Source organism: Cetorhinus maximus, chromosome 2 (genome assembly GCF_964194155.1).
Source record: "Cetorhinus maximus chromosome 2, sCetMax3.hap1.1, whole genome shotgun sequence".
Lineage (NCBI taxonomy): Eukaryota > Metazoa > Chordata > Chondrichthyes > Lamniformes > Cetorhinidae > Cetorhinus > Cetorhinus maximus.
The window spans coordinates 153,253,969-153,271,330 of NC_135880.1; the positions used below are offsets into that span (position 1 = coordinate 153,253,969).

The window sequence follows — 17,362 nt, forward strand, 5'->3', positions numbered from 1 at the left end:
CAGACAAAGCAGGCGCACTCAGGAGGCCCTCATAGCTGCTCGATTTGCGGAGGATGTTGACGACATGCAGTGAGGTGACCCTATAGATCCTCACATCGCATCTGTGAACATTTGACTTCAGTCTGGCTTATGGCAGCGCGTATAGCCTCTGTGATAACACTCCTGTCATGGAGGTGTAGTGGAGGCCCTAATAGTCACTCGATTGCAAGAGGGTGATGACAACATGCAGTGAGGGTAGTCCATAGATCTTCACATCGCCTCTGAGAATATCTGACTCCTGTCTGGCTGAGGCCAGCTCGCTTGCACTCTGTGACCAGAGTCATATCACAGGGGCACAGCCAAGAAACTTTAGAAGCATCAGGTCCTTTGTCTGCTTTCAGCATCTGAGCTCTTCAGTAGCACAGCGTCACTGGTCACAAGTGCTGGTGTGATGGGGGTCAGCTGAGAGAGGTGCTGAGAGCACAGAGAGAATGAGAGGACTCTGTGACACCTGCCCACTACATTCTGGCAGCAATGAGAAGCAGCATAGAGGTGCAGGCATCAGTGATGTTTCCAGGGAATGTGAGGCTTCAGACCATCACTTTGGTCTGAAGGCTGCACAGAGCACAGGGAAGAGGTCCTGGACTGAGACACCTGCCTTTATCTTATGCTGAAAGGTTTCACATCTGAGTGACAAGAACACTGTTCATCAGAACAAGGAGCCATAGGCGGGGAGACATTCTTGGAGAGTCTATTGACAATAGAGAACATTATGTACAAGTGAGTAACACCCGTGGCCAGGCTGTGCAACTAATTCTTCTTAACTTTCCTAACCCTGCTGCTACTAGGTCTTGGCGCTCCCTGGGCATCCAGAGCAGAGGTGGAGGCAGCCTGCTGACTGTGCTAACATTGGAGGGCATCCTCTGGAGGGCCGAAACTTAAGAGGGTCCTGGCCTGCTTTCGGGGTCCTGCTGTGTAGCAGTCACGCCATCCTCGGCCTGTGGAGCCAGAGCTGTTGAGGCCACAGGAAGAGGAGTTTCGGACGGGCCAGACATTCCCGGAGTCACCCAGATGGATGGCCCCGGGTTGTGCACCTGCTAATCCTCCTCCCTTTGGCTGCCCGAGGGCCCCTGGCTGACTGTTTGAGGAAAAGGGATAGCTGGAGTGAGATCGTGCTGTCCCACACCCCTCTTGCGTACGCACTGTTGAAGGCCAACTATGGCATCAGTGATGGAGTTAAGCCTACGCAGCAGTGCAGGTGCGACATCCTGGACCAAGGTGTCCATGGCTGTTGCCATCCGACCAGTGTTGACCTCAGTGCGTTGGCATGCTGGCGTTATAACCGCAGCCTGAAGGTAGACAGACTCCTCCATTGCGCCTTACAATCTGAGAAGTGCAGCGGACATCTCTTCCTGATGTTCCTGAGCTTGCCTTTGCAGCTGCAGCTACTGTGACATGACCGAGTCCAGAGACTCCTCATCTGACTCGGACACAGCAACGTTCTGGCCTTCAGCACTCCTCTGAGTGCTGGACACTTCAGAAGTCCCTGTCTCCACTTGCTGCGGATCATAAAGTGTGACATAATCTGTGACCCTGAGGCTATTCTAAAGCTAGGTCCCACCAAGGCGTGTGTCTCTGCGCTGGTGGAGAGTGTGGGTGAGCACTGTGTCGGGGCTTCAAGGAGGGTGCCTCCAAGGTCAGAGGTTTCTTTCTGGCGTGATTGGAGGCCCTGGGTCATGGACTCTGCCGGCTGTTTCCCAGATCTGCCAGTGGAAGCAAGGGGAGATAATTAGTGCACGGCAGTGGCCTGTAAAAGGGGACACCAGCCACAGCATAGTTGTCTGATGTATGTTGCACTGCTGGACCATCACTTTGTCGAGCAGCGCTGACCTCACTGTCAACAGGACCGGTCCAAATCACCACCAGCCAGCTGGATGGCTCTGTTTTCAAAGTCTGTGAGGACCTTTATTTCAGGCATTCCTCCACTGATCTGTGACCGCTTCTTCTTCTGTGCCAGCTTGTCCTACATGAATACAGGTGGAGAGTGTAAGCAGGATGCCTGCCAGGCCAGGTGATAAGTGTGCCTGGCATTTGTGGGACAATGACGGTGAGTGTGAGAGTGTGAATACTGATGTCCTCTGAACCGGCCGTGAGTGACGGTCCTGTGGATGTTTGATGGGTTTGTGAGTGAGAGAGTTGAAAGTGATGAGAAGAGTGACTTACCCTGGCGGAACGGAGATCATCATTCATCCTCTTGCAGCACTGGGTGGCTGTCCTCTTTTGCAGGGCATTACGCTGACCACCGCCTCCCAAGCCTGGTTGGTGATGCCGCTGCCCATCCTGCAGCCAGAGCGAGGGTAGAGGACATTGCTGCGGGCCTCCGCAGCATCCAAAAGGCGTACCAGTGACACATTGCTAAACCTGGGGGCTGCAGTCTTCTTGCCTTTTGTGGACATCCTCCCTGCAGCAGTCGTGGATTGGAAGCACTTTAATGTGTGCACATGGCTGGACTTTAAATATGGCATCCAGCGTGATGAAGCAGCGAGGTCATGGCAAGTGGACAAATGAGAGCCCGCCTGCCATGGAAACGGCCTGTTTCCCAGGAATGCATAAATAATGTGGTGGGTTTGGGGCGATACAGCGTGAAAACCCGTTTTACCCGCCCGCCACTATACTTAGTGCAAATCTGGGACGATTCCGCTCTGACACAAGGAATGGACGGGTTGTCCTTTAAGGTAAGGCCTCAGTTAGGCTTGTATCCACTGGAATTTAGAAGAGTCGTGGTGGCTTAATTGAAACCTTTAAGATCCTGAGGGGTCTTGACAGGGTGGATGTGGAGACGATGTTTCCTCTTGTGGGAGAATCTAGAACTAGGGGTCACTGTTTAAATATAAGGGGTCACCCATTTAAGACAGATGAGGAGAATTTTTTCTCAGAGGGTTCAGTCTTTGGAGCTGTCTTCCTCAAAAGGCGGTGGAAGCAGAATCTTTGAATGTTTTTAAGGCAGAGCTAGATAGATTAACAAGGAGTGAAAGGTTATTGGGGGTAGGCAGGAATGTGGGGTTTATGATACATTCAGATCAACCTTGATCTTACTGAATGGCTGAGCAGGCTCAAGGGGCCGAGTGGCCTACTCCTGCTTCTAATTCGCATGTTCGCAGTCTGCGGCCCCCAGGTTTACCTATCAGTAAACAGGGAGATGTTTTTGATTTTGCCCTTTTCCCCCAACCCTTCAGATTTGGAGTGATCCAATCTCTATTAATAACCCCACAGCAAACTTGAGATAAGGTAAAGTAAGAGGGGTAGTTTACTTTACACACACACAAAATGCAGGAAGGGATTTCACAACGTCTGCCCTTTTTGCATTCATACAATAAAAGAGGGATAGAGGAATGAAAGGGGTTCAGGGGAAAGACCATGATAAAAATAATTGTTTCACATGAGTCCAAGGTCCAGAATCAAAAAGTCCAGTGATGCATTTCTTCAGGGGTTACTAGCTGAAACTGCTGCAGTGTGATCCGTATTGCTAGGAGCGGTGACTTCCACAATGGAAGAAGGCACAGGTGCAGAAGTTCAGATGTTCCAGTACTCTCAGTGTAGGCGAGGGTAATTAAAAACCTAGACAAAGCTCTGGTTCCCTTGCTGCTCTGTTAGCAAGGCTTTTGATAAGGTCCCTCATGGCAGACTGGTCAATAAAGTAAGAGCCCATGGGATCCAAGGCCAAAGGGCACGTTGGATCCAAAATTGGCTGAGAGGCAGGAAGCAGATGGTGATGGTAGAGGGATGTTTCTGTGACTAGAAGTCTGTTTCCAGTGGGATTCCACAGGGCTCGGTGCTGTTTGAGGTGTCCATAAATGATTTGGACTTAAATGTAGGGGTATGATCAAGAAGTTCGTGGATGACATGAAAATTGGTAGGGTGGTAAATAGTGAGGAGGATAGCCGTGAACTGCAGGGGGATATCAATGGACTGGACAGGTGGGCAGAGCAGTGGCAAATGTAATTCAACCTGGAGAAGTGTGAGGTAATGCACTTGGGGAGGGCTAACAAGGCAAGGTGTGCATATCCACAGATCTGAGGACAGTAAGGCAGGTAGATAAGGTGGTTAAGAAGGCTAATGGGATACTTGCCTTTATTAGCCGAGGCGTAGAATACAAGAGCAGGGAGATTATGCAGGAACTGTATAAAACGCTTGTTAGGCCACAACTAGAGTACTGTGCGCAGTTTTGGTCACCACATTATAGGAAGGATGTTATTGTACTGGAGAGGGTGCAGAAGAGATTTACCAGGATGCTGCCTGGGCTGGAGGGTCTGAGCTATGAGGAAAGATTGGATAGGCTGGGGTTGTTTTCCTTGGAGCAGCGAAGCTTGAGAGGGGACCTGATAGAAGTGTACAAGATTGAGGAGCATAGATAAGGTGGAAAGGAAGGCACTTTTTCCATTAGTGGGGGTCAATAGTCATGGGGCATTGCCTTCTACCTCTTACTTTAAATCTAAAAGGGGAGCTGAGGAGAAATTGTTTCACCCAGAGGGTGGTGGGAGTCTGGAACTCACTGCCTGAAAGGGTGGTTGAGTCAAAAACTCTTGTAACATTTAATAAGTACTCAGATATTCACGAGCGTTGCCATAGCCTCCAGGGCTATGGGCCAAGTGCCACAAAATGGGACGAGTGCTGTCAGATCTTTGCTGATCGGCACGGACATGGGCCGAATGGTCTCCTTCTGTGCTGTAAACGTCAATGAGTCTATGAGTCTAACGAGGCCCCTTTGTTAACACCTATTGTATTTTGAGCAGGTAACTGTAGAACCATTCGTACAATGTTGGAGATGAGGACTGCCTTTCTCCATAGCTGGCTGGTGCAAACATCTCATCTACTATCCTTTGTGTTGGCTAGGCTGGAATGTTTATACAATACAAGGAATGTTACATTCCAGGGGTTTGGTATATTAGCGTTTGTTCATTTTTAAAATGCTCAGAAATTTCCAGAACTACCATCTTGTGGTCAGTGGCAGCCATTTAAAAAAAACACTTTAAACAAGAGAATATAGAAGAGAAACAGATTACTTTTAGGTATTTTATTTTCTTCATGCAGTCTCGGTGGGACAGTACATATTGACCTTAATATAATTCTGTTATATCTGAAGGCAGTCTATATTTTTGAGTGCCCTAATTATTTTAATCTATCACATAAGTTACAAAAAGTGATCTGATTGCATTTATTCAGAGCAAAAAGTGGATTTTGAATCTTCGAGGAATACTTTTTGACTCTGCTCCAGAGCTGTCAAATTTCTCTCTCTCTCAGCAGTTAAAATGCTGCTTGATCTGCACAGATAGCATTACAAAACAGTTTCCTTTGACAGACATGGAACCTTTCTTGCTCACACCAGAACTATAGCATCACAGGCGAAACAGGTTAAGTGCGCCAAGGGTCATTTTTCCCAGAATCATTTTTAGAATCATGCAGTCTTTTCCACATTTTTGTTTTCATTTCTAATTTCTAGCATCTGCAGTATTTTGTTTTTTTGTCAAATTAAGAAGTTGCTGTTGTTAAATGGATCCAAACTAGATGATGAAGTACAAAACAGACAATTTCCTTTTCCTTGAGAGCAGGTTTACTTACAGGATGCAGCCTCACAGATCTCTGCCTCCAAACTACTACCCTAATTTCTCAGCTGACTCACTTTGTACTCTTCTGTTCAACCAGGTCATCAAGGGGAAAAACAATTAATAAATTGAAGTGATAGCCCCTTAAAGGGACAGTGTAACAGAAACAAGCTCCAAGGAAAACTTATCCAATCAAATTAAAATGTTGCTTTGGGGGCTGATTAAGCACTCTAGCCCCCGTGGTGTCCACTGGTCGCAGAAGACATCAAACGCACCAGTGGATACTGCGTGCTCCCTCTCTAGGATTATGAGGGGCATGGACAGGGTGGATAGGGAACAGCTATTCCCCTTAGTTGAAGGGTCAGTCACAAGGGGACATAAGTTCAAGGTGAGGGGCAGGAGGTTTAGGGGGGATGTGAGGAAAAACTTTTTTACCCAGAGGGTGGTGACGGTCTGGAATGCGCTGCCTGGGAGGGTGGTGGAGGCGGTTTGCCTCACATCCTTTAAAAAGTACCTGGATGAGCACTTGGCAAGTCATAACATTCAAGACTATGGGCCAAGTGCTGGTAAATGGGATTAGGTAGGTAGGTCAGGTGTTTCTTACGTGTTGGTGCAGACTCGATGGGCCGAAGGGCTTCTTTTGCACTCTGTAATTCTGTGACACTCGGGTGCGAACATAGTTGTGGAAAAGGGGCAGGCAATCAGGCCGGACTGCCCCCTCAACCTCCCGCTGCCTGGACCTGTTGATGGCCAGCTTGGCCAGGCCCAGGAACAGGCTACTGACTCACTTTATATATGATCCCAGTCCTGAATCAAACAATGCCCTTTACCTGTGTACCTTTATCAACATAGTCAACAAACTGTAACTTTAGACTGTAATGGAGTTAGTAATTCATGTTCGTAATTCATGGAATCACAGAACAGTACAGGAGGCCATTCAACCCATCAAGTCTGCATTAGTTCCTTCAAAGAAGAAGCCAGTCCCACTCCTGTGCTGTGTCCTAGTATCCCTGAATGCTTGTTCTCCTTGAAATATTTACCCAATTTTGTTTTGAAGGCTACTACTGAATCTGTATTCACCACCCAATTAGATAGTGTACTTGAAATTCTAACTATTGGTTGCATAAAAAAAAGGTTTTCTTCATTTTGTCTCTGGTTCTTTTGCCAGTCACCTTAAATCTGTGCCTTCTGGTTATCAACCCCTATGCCATGGAAAGTTTCTCTTCATTGACTCCATCTAAACCCTTCAAGATTTTAAACACCTCGATCAAATCTTCTCAGCCTTCTTTGCTTTAGGGAGAACAAATCTAGCTTCTCCACTCTATCCAGTTAAGTGTTAGCCTTCATTCCCAAAACCATTCTAGTAAATCTCTTCTTTACCTCGTCAAAGTTTTCACATCCTTCCTAACACATGGTGCCCAGAATTGGAAGCAATCAGCCAAATTTTAATTGCTAAAGGGCCTTGGTTTGAACTCGGGCAGGGGGCTGAAAGCCTGGAAAAGTGTCGGTGGGCCAGAAACCCAACACAATCCCACCACTTCTAGGTTTTACTGGCATGTGTTTGCAGGTGAGCAGGGCACCCAGTAGAACTACCAGCTTAGTAAATTGAAAAATTAAATAATCTATTAATTGCAGATTTAACCCTGGATTCTGGATTTAACAGTCAGTGTTTCCTAAGCTATGCAGGGCCAACAAGGTCAAAGCACAGGAGGGAATCACTGAAATACAAAATTGAAATACGTAAAAATCTTCAAACAGTGAAACAGAAGAACTGCAGCCCTGCCTATGGGAAAGGTTTATGCTTATGGCAGTTGGTTTAAGAGCCTGATTTTAGTGCTTTACATGTGATTTCTAATTTCTCAGACACCATTTCACCCCCTTGGACTTTAATCACTTTGATCGCAACTTCCATGCTGTTAGCCTTGACTACAACATAAGCAGCTGTAACACAGACAACATACTAAGAGCAAGAGTTAAAAACAAAAAACTACTGCGGATGCTGGAAATCCAAAACAAAAACAGAGTTACCTGGAAGAACTCAGCAGGTCTGGCAGCATCGGCGGAGAAGAAAAGAGTCGATGTTTCGAGGCCTCATGACCCTTCAGCAGAACTGAGTGAAGTTAGGAGAGGGGTGAAATATAAGCTGGTTTAAGGTGGGGGGCGGGGGGGGAGAGAGAAGTTGTGGGGGTGGTGGGGGGGGTGGGGTTGTAGGGACAAGCAAGCAGTGATAGGAGCAGATAATCAAAAGATGTTACAGACAAAGGAACAGGGAGGTGTTATAGGTGGTGATATTATCTAAGAGAATGTGCTAATTAAGAATGGATGGCAGGACACTCAAGGTGGGGGTGGGGTACATAGATTTTTCTTTTCCCACTTATTTCCATTATTTTTAAATGTATAACTATAATACCCTGTCAGTCTTTCCACCCCACCCCCACTAGAGCTGTACCTTGAGTGTCCTGCCATCCATTCTGAATTAGCACATTTTCTTAGACAATATTTAACACCTTTAACACCTCCCTGTTCCTTTGTCTGTAACATCTTTTGATTATCTGCTCCTATCACTGCTTGCTTGTCCCTACAACCAACCCCCCGCCAACTTCTTCCCCCCCCACACCTTAAACCAGCTTATATTTCACCCCTCTCCTAACTTCACTCAGTTCTGCTGAAGGGTCATGAGGACTCGAAAAGTCGACTCTTTTCTTCTCCGCCGATGCTGCCAGACCTGCTGAGTTTTTCCAGGTAATTCTGTTTTTGTTTAAGAGCAAGAGTACTCGCTGCATCAACACCAGCAGCACCAGGAGTGGCACCAATATCAACACCAGCCTTCTCCTCAGCCAACTACCGCTCCACAGAAAACAGGGGATGGACACAAGGTTCCAGCTCGAAAGAGGCGGTAACCCTAGCCCAGCATTTACAGAGAGGATTAGCTTCTTTGACATGATGGTGCAACAGTGCCTCAGGAGGCTCAGGCTTTCATGGCAGGCCATTGCTACATCAACAGCCTCCTAAATGACTTCTTCCTAAGAGGGCCAAAGGGATGCATTGCCAGCTTCTTTGCCTTTGGGCTCCTTCCAGGGATTTGATGGTGACATCTGCAGGATCTCACAATCAGGAGCTGACAAGTGCATCTCCCAGGTAACTGATATCACATTTGCTGCAACGGCAGGATTCTCTCAGGTACAGGGATTCATGTTTGCACAAATGAGGCAATCAAGGCACCCTGAGAGCAGCCTGGAGCGTTTAACAATTGGAAGGGGTTTCACTTTCTCAATGTTCAGCTTGCATATGACCTAAGAAGGTTGTCAAGCGTGTGCGCGCAAGATATCTGCAAGTTGGGGAAGTGACCGTACCAGGATGAGAAAGTACTCGAAATAAGTGGAGCTAGATAACACCATCAGCTTTGGTGATCATGAGGTTGGGTGTTCCGCATAAGGGGATGACTGGCATCAATTTACTCGCTAATCTCACTAATCAACTAACTGCATCTTCAGTTCATTTCAACACGTTAAGTGCTTTATGTGAACTTACGCATTTTCTACCAAGACTAAATCTTCACCATTTCCTCGACATCCTATGTGACTGTGACAAAGGTAAACTATATCTCTTTGTTCTTCTCGACCTGTCAGGTGCCTCCCAGATAGTTGACTGCACCATCTTCCTACAACGTCTCTCCACTGTTCTCCAGGTGGGTGAAATGTTTTTACCTTATTCCATTCTTATCTAATTGTCAGAAAATCATCTGCAATCATTTTCCTTCCTGCCCCGGCATCATTTAGCCACGGTGTCCACAGATCTATCCTTGGACCCCTTCTATTTTCCAAATACATCTTGCCCCTCTCAGGAACATCATTCGCAAACACAGCATTGGCTTTCACATGCCCTCTGATGGCACTCAGCTCGACCTCAGCACCGCCTCTCTGAGCTTCTCTACTGACTCTAAGTTACCAGACTGCTTGTTTGACATCCAGTACTGAATGTGCAGAAATGTACTACAATAAAATATTGTCTTTGGTCCGCACTGAAAACTCCATTCCCTAGCCCTGACTCCATCTCTCCGCCTGGCAACTATCAGGGGTGTGTAACCTTAATGTCAAATCTGACAGAGATGGACTTCTGGCCACATATCTGGACTGGCCATCACGAAGATCATGTATTTCAACCTCTGTAACGTTGCCAAACTTCACTTTTGCCTCAGTTCATTTGCTGCTGAAACCCTCATTCATGCATTTGATACCTCTGGACTTGACTATTCCAACACACTCCTGCTAGACTCCTGATTGTGGCTCAGTTCATAGCACCCTCGCCTTTGAATCAGAGGGTTGTGGGTTCATGTCCCACTCCCGGAAACCAAGAAGAACTGTGATTGTACTTGAAAGAGTTGCAATCTGTGACTGTTGATAACTCTAAAGAGTTTCCACCTCTGTAAGCTAAAGGTCATCCAAAACTGTGCTGCCATGTCCTTATTTGCACCGAGTCCTGTTCACCCATCACCCCTGTGCTCACTGACCAAGACTGGCTCCTGGTTAAACATGCCTCAATTTTAAAATTCTCTTCCACAAATCCCTCCATGGCCTTGTCCCTCTCTATCTCCATGATCTCCTCCAGTCCCACAGCCCTCTGGGAAAACTGTGCTCCTCTAATTCTGGCATCTTGAGCACCTCCAATTTTAATTATTCAGCCATTGATAGCTATGTCTTAAGCTGCCAAAGCCCTGCATCTTTCTGCCAATCTTTCCTCCTTTAAGATGCCCCTTAAAAGCTCTCATTGGCAAAGATTTTGTTCATCTGCCCTATAATCTCCTTGCACGTCGTGATGTTAAATTGTATTTCATGATGCTCATATGAAGCATATTTGGACATTTTATTATGTAAAGGTGCTTAAATTAATACAAGTCTTTGTTCTTGTTACCTTCAGGGACTCAGATAAACAATACAAGCCCCAGCCCTCAGAGGGGGAAGATTCCAAGGTGGAATTCATCCCATCAGCCACATGATACATGCACTGAAGGCACCAGTCCAGAGACTGGCTCATCAAATGGGCACGCAAATGATGGCACCAGGTGAGTCTCACAGCAAAAGTGAGGAGTTGCAGTGTTATATAGTTATATTATTTAACAAGTTAGGAACTATATTGTTAAGCACATATACGTAAATATCCAGGATACCACATCACTCACTACTATACGAGTCTGTCTACTGAATTAACAATGTATCTTTCCGTAACACATGGGTGAGATCTGAGGAATACATTTGCGTCGGCTCCAGCATTTGCATCTAAACATGTGATTATTTCAAACTGCTAGGAATTACAAGCCATAACAAGCAAATGTGATGGCATTTATGGTAGTGCTGGCAGGGACAACCAAGGAGAACATACACCATAGGGCAACATCCTCATCAAGCTCGGCTCAACAGGACAGACAACTCTGTAACTTGCCATGAAGACAGAATACATGAGGCACCGGGAAAACATGAGGTGTTGACAGACCTGTCAGGCACTCTACTCGCCATGGCTGGAAGGATGGGGGAGTCCACTTCCATCAATTGTGGGGTGCTTTCATCTGTGTTCCGAACTCTGCAAACTATTCTGGAGCATGTGTCACCTCCAGAGACACTGCAGTCAGTGTCTGACACAGGAGTCAATGCAACCAGCCTTTGTGCCCTTGAAATAGCACATACAGGCTCTGGACTCCAACATTTTCACCACTCCAGAGAAGTTGTTGAATAGCTTCCAAGGAGTCACCCACCTCCTTCAGTCTTCAGCAGTACATGCAGACTTCTCTCAAAGTGAGTATTCCTAATCACTTGCCATCCCTTCAGCTAATGCTCGAGATGGCGCCAGAACTCCAGCTGGTCAGACAGCCCTGTCGGGGCAACAGCCAGAAGCCGGGACCTCTCAGGCTCCAGTCGGCTGTGAGAAACTCAAGAGTCTGGGAAACAAATACAGCAGCCTAGCACCAGCTCGTGTCATACTACTGGTATAGCACCCCATAGAAGTGGTAGACCTAGGAAGCCATTAGCTGAACGGAACAATTAGGTTTTGCACTTGGAACTATTATGTCTGCTCTGCTTTGGAGAGGTGTAGTTCTGAAGAGGGGTCATCAGTCATGACAAAAGTGGGATCTCTCTTTTCCCCATTTGGTCATCCTCCAAGATTGATGCTATGCCAAAACATGGGGAATGGGGGAGGGATCTTGAGCTGGAGTACCATAATGGCAGCTCCTTGGTTACTAGGCGCATGAAGCTCTTCTTGTGGTTTCTCAAGTCATACACGGATGGATTGGAAGTTATTGTGCTTAAGAAAGGCTGGAGGGTGCCCTGATGTCTAAGTGCATGAAGACTACAACATCTGCACTTGTGGAAAACCCATACTTGTGGAGTAGTGGTCAATCATAATGACCTTTTCCTCTGACTGTGGTCATCAGTGGCAAATAATGCATCACTGACCTGCCTGATATGTTCCACGTAGCAATCTGGAAAGATCCAAAAGAATAAATGCTGAGGACAACGGTCACGATTACTGCACTGGCATGGCACAGCCACCCAGTTCATCAGGCAGGAAGTCTTCTTCAGGAAGGCTGTAGTGACAACCTGCCATGCCAATCTAAGCCTCTTGAAGCACTCCTCAGGGAGGCTAAACAGGCTGACCCTCTGTCAGATGATCTTACCCATGCTGTGAGATGGTTAAGATCATCTGCACACATACCCCCTCTGCTGCCGGCTTCCCAGTGGCTCTCTTGTGGCTCCTACTGCTGCTGCATATCTTGCATTTCCTTCTTTGCTTCACTCCAAAGGAGTGCATCTTGAGCCACAACCATAATCAGCACATACTACAGAATGCACAGCACATGCCAATCAGCACAATTGGTCTAAGTTCCTTGCACACCTCCTTCCGTTCTTCTTCTTCTAACCCTATCAACATAATTTTTTTAATTCTTTCATGGGATGTGGGCAGTGCTGGCTATGCCATGAGTTTTGATTGCCCATCCCTAACTGCCCTTGAGAAGATGGTGGTGAGCTCCCTTCATGTGGAGTAGGTACATCCACAGTGCTGTTTGGGAAGGAGTTCTAGGATTTTGACCCAGCAATAGTGACAGAGCGGCGATATAGTTCCGAGTGCCAGTGTCACATCGTCAACAAAAGCCTCTCGTGCAGTCCTCAAAAACGTCTATGTGCGAATGGGCAGCTATGCCAGAAGAGTGAACATGCAGTCAGCATTAGTGCCACATGGCAATTCAGGCCAAAGCATGTGGAAGTGTGGCTTCTGTGCATGTTTGGACATAATGTGGGACTGAGAACCACTGTGATGGGGATGCATGCAGGTAAGGGCGTTAGGTGTTATGCTCTGATGTGCATGCATCTTTAAAAGTGTGTACATTAAACTGCTGTCAATCATTACACACTTGACAGGATGTGCTGTATTAGTCCCATGACTTGTAGGTAGTCGCCATGCAGCAGAGTAGAGATCAGGCGTACCATACTCAGCCTCCCAGTGAATATGATCTGTAAATAATCTTCTCTTCAAATAAAGAACCCACATTGTTGTTTCACCAATCCTTGTGTATGATTGGTTTCTTTATATTTAAAAGAAGAATGTAACATGGTGGCAGGGTGGCAGCATGGCTTTTTTAAGGTTTGACTGCAAAAGATACAAACCTCAACCACAACATACAACAACAGCAGGTGTGAAAGTGAAACTACCATTAAGCCTCACTGTGGAAAGATTCAGCAGCTTTGTAGGGATTCTACACATTATATCTTGATTCTGGCATTGCACCTCATTCCAGGCAGCAGGCACCAGTTCCCACTAATATTTTTCAAACCTGGGAGTGCTTAATTAGTAAAAGTCTAATTGCTGCAAAGCTTAAGCAGGAACAGAAATTAAACTGCAGGCTGCAGGTAATCATACTTTTAAGTAGAAATCCACAAACAAGAGAATTAATTACTACTAAACACTGTTTTGTGGGCAAAGTTTAGGCCAGAATTTACACTCCCTCACAAGCAGGTATTTGGGTAGGGAGAAACATGAAATTGAAGGGACAGGAGTCCCTCTAGCTTCCTGCCCACCCTGACCACACAGCTATTTCACGCTGGGGCAGGCAAGGTCTTGGACGGAAAGCCCACCCTTGCCCCAATCGAGGCCCTTAATAATTTGCAACTTAAGGGCCGTTTCCCACCCAGCCTCAGTTTGTCGTCTGGCGGGAGGATTGAACTTGTGTGGGGAAGACCAAAAATCAACAGAGTTACATCACAAGTGGAAAGGGAGTGGGGGGTGCCTTTATCAGAAGCCCCTTCAGAAGTCAGATGTCTCCCACTTAAGGTCTGGTGGCATCCGGACCTCCCTCCACCTGCCCCCCCAAGAACACCTCCCCCCTCCAACAACATCTCCCCAGGCCTTCCCTACCCTGGGCCTCCAGTGCCTAGGCTTAGTCTCAGGCATCGTCCTGCATTTCTCCTTCTCACCACTGCAGTGCTGTTGCAGCAGGGACTGGACAGCTGTCAGCTAATCAGATTGGCTGGCAGCTCTCCAAGGCAGGACGTCCTCTCGAGTGAGGGGGTGCCCCGCCTACAGCCAGCTGATGCCCCGCCTACAGCCAGCTGATGCTCACCCGAGCGTGAAATGGCTGCGGGGCACTCAGTCAGCGGGGACAGTACCCCAACGATTCTTCGGATGGTGGGCAGTGAGATCTCAATCCAAAAAAAATTCAGGCTTTAGAGTTAAACCGATTTTTTAAAAATCAGAAAGAGCTCACCAGCACCACCACTGCAATCAAACAGTAACCCATAGCCAGCTCAGGAGATGGCCACTGAAGGTTCTGTAACTCAGAGCAAAATTTACTCTAAAAGAGCTGGAGAAAACCAAAATACCCATCACAACCTCCAGAAAACATTAAAAATCCTGCAAAAAGCTACAAGATGACCACAAAACTTCCAGCTCTCAATTGGGAGGCAAATGATTTCCTATCTGATATTTCCTTGTTCGGACAATGTGTAGAGCTATGTTTTCTGGACCTCAATGTTTCTGAACCAGATAAACAAGCCATTCAAATTAAAATTCCTACAGACAATGAAGGCTTTCGTAGGCTGAACACATCAGGTCTGTCCGACGACCAACTTAAAAACCCAGAAAAAGAATGGTCAGCACTCCATAAGACCATAAGACATTGGAGCAGAAATTAGGCCATTCGGCCCATCAAGTCTGCTCCGCCATTCAATCATGGCTGATAAGTTTCTCAACCCCATTCTCCCGCCTTCTCCCCGTAACCTTTGATCCTCTTACCAATCAAGAACCTATCTATCTCGGTCTTAAATACACTCAATGACCAGGCCTCCACAGCCTTCTGTGGCAATGAATTCCATAGATTCACCACTCTCTGGCTAAAGAAGTTTCTCCTCATCTCTGTTCTAAAAGGTCTTCCCTTTACTCTGAGGCTGTGCCCTCGGGTCCTAGTCTCTCCTACTAATCGAAACATCTTCCCCACGTCCACTCAATCCAGGCCTTTCAGTATTCTGTAAGTTTCAATCAGATCCCCCCTCATCCTTCTAAATTCCATCGAGTACAGACCCAGAGTCCTCAAACGTTCCTCATATGTTAAGCCTTTCATTCCTGGGATCATTCTCGTGAACCTCCTCTGGACCCTCTCCAGGGCCAGCACATCCTTCCTGAGATACGAGGCCCAAAATTGCTCACAATATTCTAAATGTGGTCTGACCAGAGCCTTATAAATCCTCAGCAGCACATCACTGCTTTTATATTCTAGTCCTCTTGAAATAAATGCCAACATTGCATTTGACTTTCTCACTACCGACTCAACCTGCAAGTTAACCTTAAGAGAATCCTGGACTAAGACTCCCAAGTCCCTTTGCACTCCGGACTTCTGAATTCTCTCCCCATTTAGAAAATAGTCTATGCCTCCATTCTTCCTACCAAAGTGCATGACCTCACACTTCCCCACGTTGTATTCCATCTACCACTTCTTTGCCCATTCTCCTAACCTGTCCAAATCCTTCTGCAGCCTCCCCGCCTCCTCAATACTACCTGTCCCTCCACCTATCTTTGTATCATCTGCAAACTTAGCCAGGATGCCCTCAGTTCCTTCATCTAGATCATTAATGTATAAAGTGAAAAGTTGTGGTCCCAACACTGACCCCTGTGGAACTCCACTAGTCACGGCCACCATCCTGAGAAGGACCCCCTTATCCCCACTCTCTGCCTCCTGCCAGACAGCCAATCTTCTATCCATGCTAGTACCTTGCCTCTAACACCATGGGCTCTTATCTTACTGAGCAGCCTCCTGTGCGGCACCTTGTCAAAGGCCTTCTGGAAGTCCAAGTAGATAACATCCATTGGCTCTCCTTTGTCTAACCTACTTGTTACCCCCTCAAAGAATTCTAACAGATTTGTCAGGCATGACCTCCCTTTGATGAAACCATGCTGACTTTGCCCTATTTTACCATGCACTTCCAAATATTCTGAAATCTCATCATTAATAATGGACTCTAAAATCTTACCAACGACTGAGGTCAGGCTAATCGGCCTGTAATTTCCCGTCTTTTGCCTCACTCCCTTCTTAAACAGGGGGGTTACATTAGCGATTTTCCAGTCCTCTGGGACCCTCCCTGACTCCAGTGATTCCTGAAAGATCACCACTAACGCCTCCACTATCTCTTCAGCTATCTCCTTCAGAACTCCGGGGTGTAATCCATCTGGTGCAGGTGATTTATCCACCTTCAGACCTTTCAGTTTTCCTAGCACCTTCTCCTTGGTAATGGCCACCATACTCACCTCTGTCCACCGACTCTCCTGAACTTTGGGGATGTCACTCGTGTCTTCCACTGTGAAGACTGACGCAAAGTACCTAATCAGTTCTTCCGCCATTTCTTTGTTCCCCATTACTACTTCTCCAGCGTCATTTTCCAGCGGCCCAATGTCCACTTTTGCCTCTCTCTTACCCTTTATATATCTAAAAGAATTCTTGCAATCTTCTTTTATATTACTGGCTAGTTTACCCTCATATTTAATCTTCTCCCTCCTTATTTCTTTTTTTATTGTCCTCTGTTGGTCTTTGTAGGCTTCCCAATCCCCTGGTTTCCCACTGCTCTTTGCCGCATTGTATGCTTTCTCTTTAGCTTTTATGCTGTCCCTGACTTCCCTTGTCAGCCATGGTCATGCCCTTTAGTATGCTTCTTCTTCCTAGGGATGAATTTTTGCTGTCTCCCAAATTACTCCCAGAAACTCCTGCCATTGCTGTTCCACTGTCTTTCCTGCTCGGCTCATCCCCCAGTCAATTCTGGCCAGCTCCTCCCTCATGCCTCTGTAGTTGCCTTTATTCAACTGTAATACCGTTACATCTGATTCCAGCTTCTTCCTCTCAAATTGCAGGGTAAATTCTATCATATTATGGTCACTTCCTCCTAAGGGTTCCTTCACCTTAAGCTCCCTTATCAAATCTGCCTCATTACACATCACTAAATCTAGAATTGCCTGTTCCCTAGTGGGCTCCACCACAAGCTGCTCCAAAAAGCCATCTCGTAGACATTCCACAAATTCCTTTTCTTGGGATCCACTACCAACCTGATTTTCCCAGTCTACTTGCATATTGAAATCCCCTATGATCACTGTAACCTTGCCTTTCTTACACACCTTTTCTATCTCCTGGTGTATCTTGAAGGTTAGCTGAGCGAAGCTCAACTTCAGAATACACTTCAGAATTCCTTTAGGCAACAACCGACAGAGGCCATTGAACAATTCATAAGTAGTTGCAGAGACTAAGAATA

The 17,362-nt window shown here is 46.6% G+C and overlaps 1 protein-coding gene across 1 annotated transcript in view; it reads right to left on the reverse strand.

Moving 5' to 3' along the window:
* The window catches only part of LOC144698748 (SH2 domain-containing adapter protein B-like), a 196,178-nt gene that overhangs the window by 76,042 nt on the left and 102,774 nt on the right, over positions 1-17,362 (reverse strand). The gene's annotated exons all lie outside the window — the stretch shown is intronic.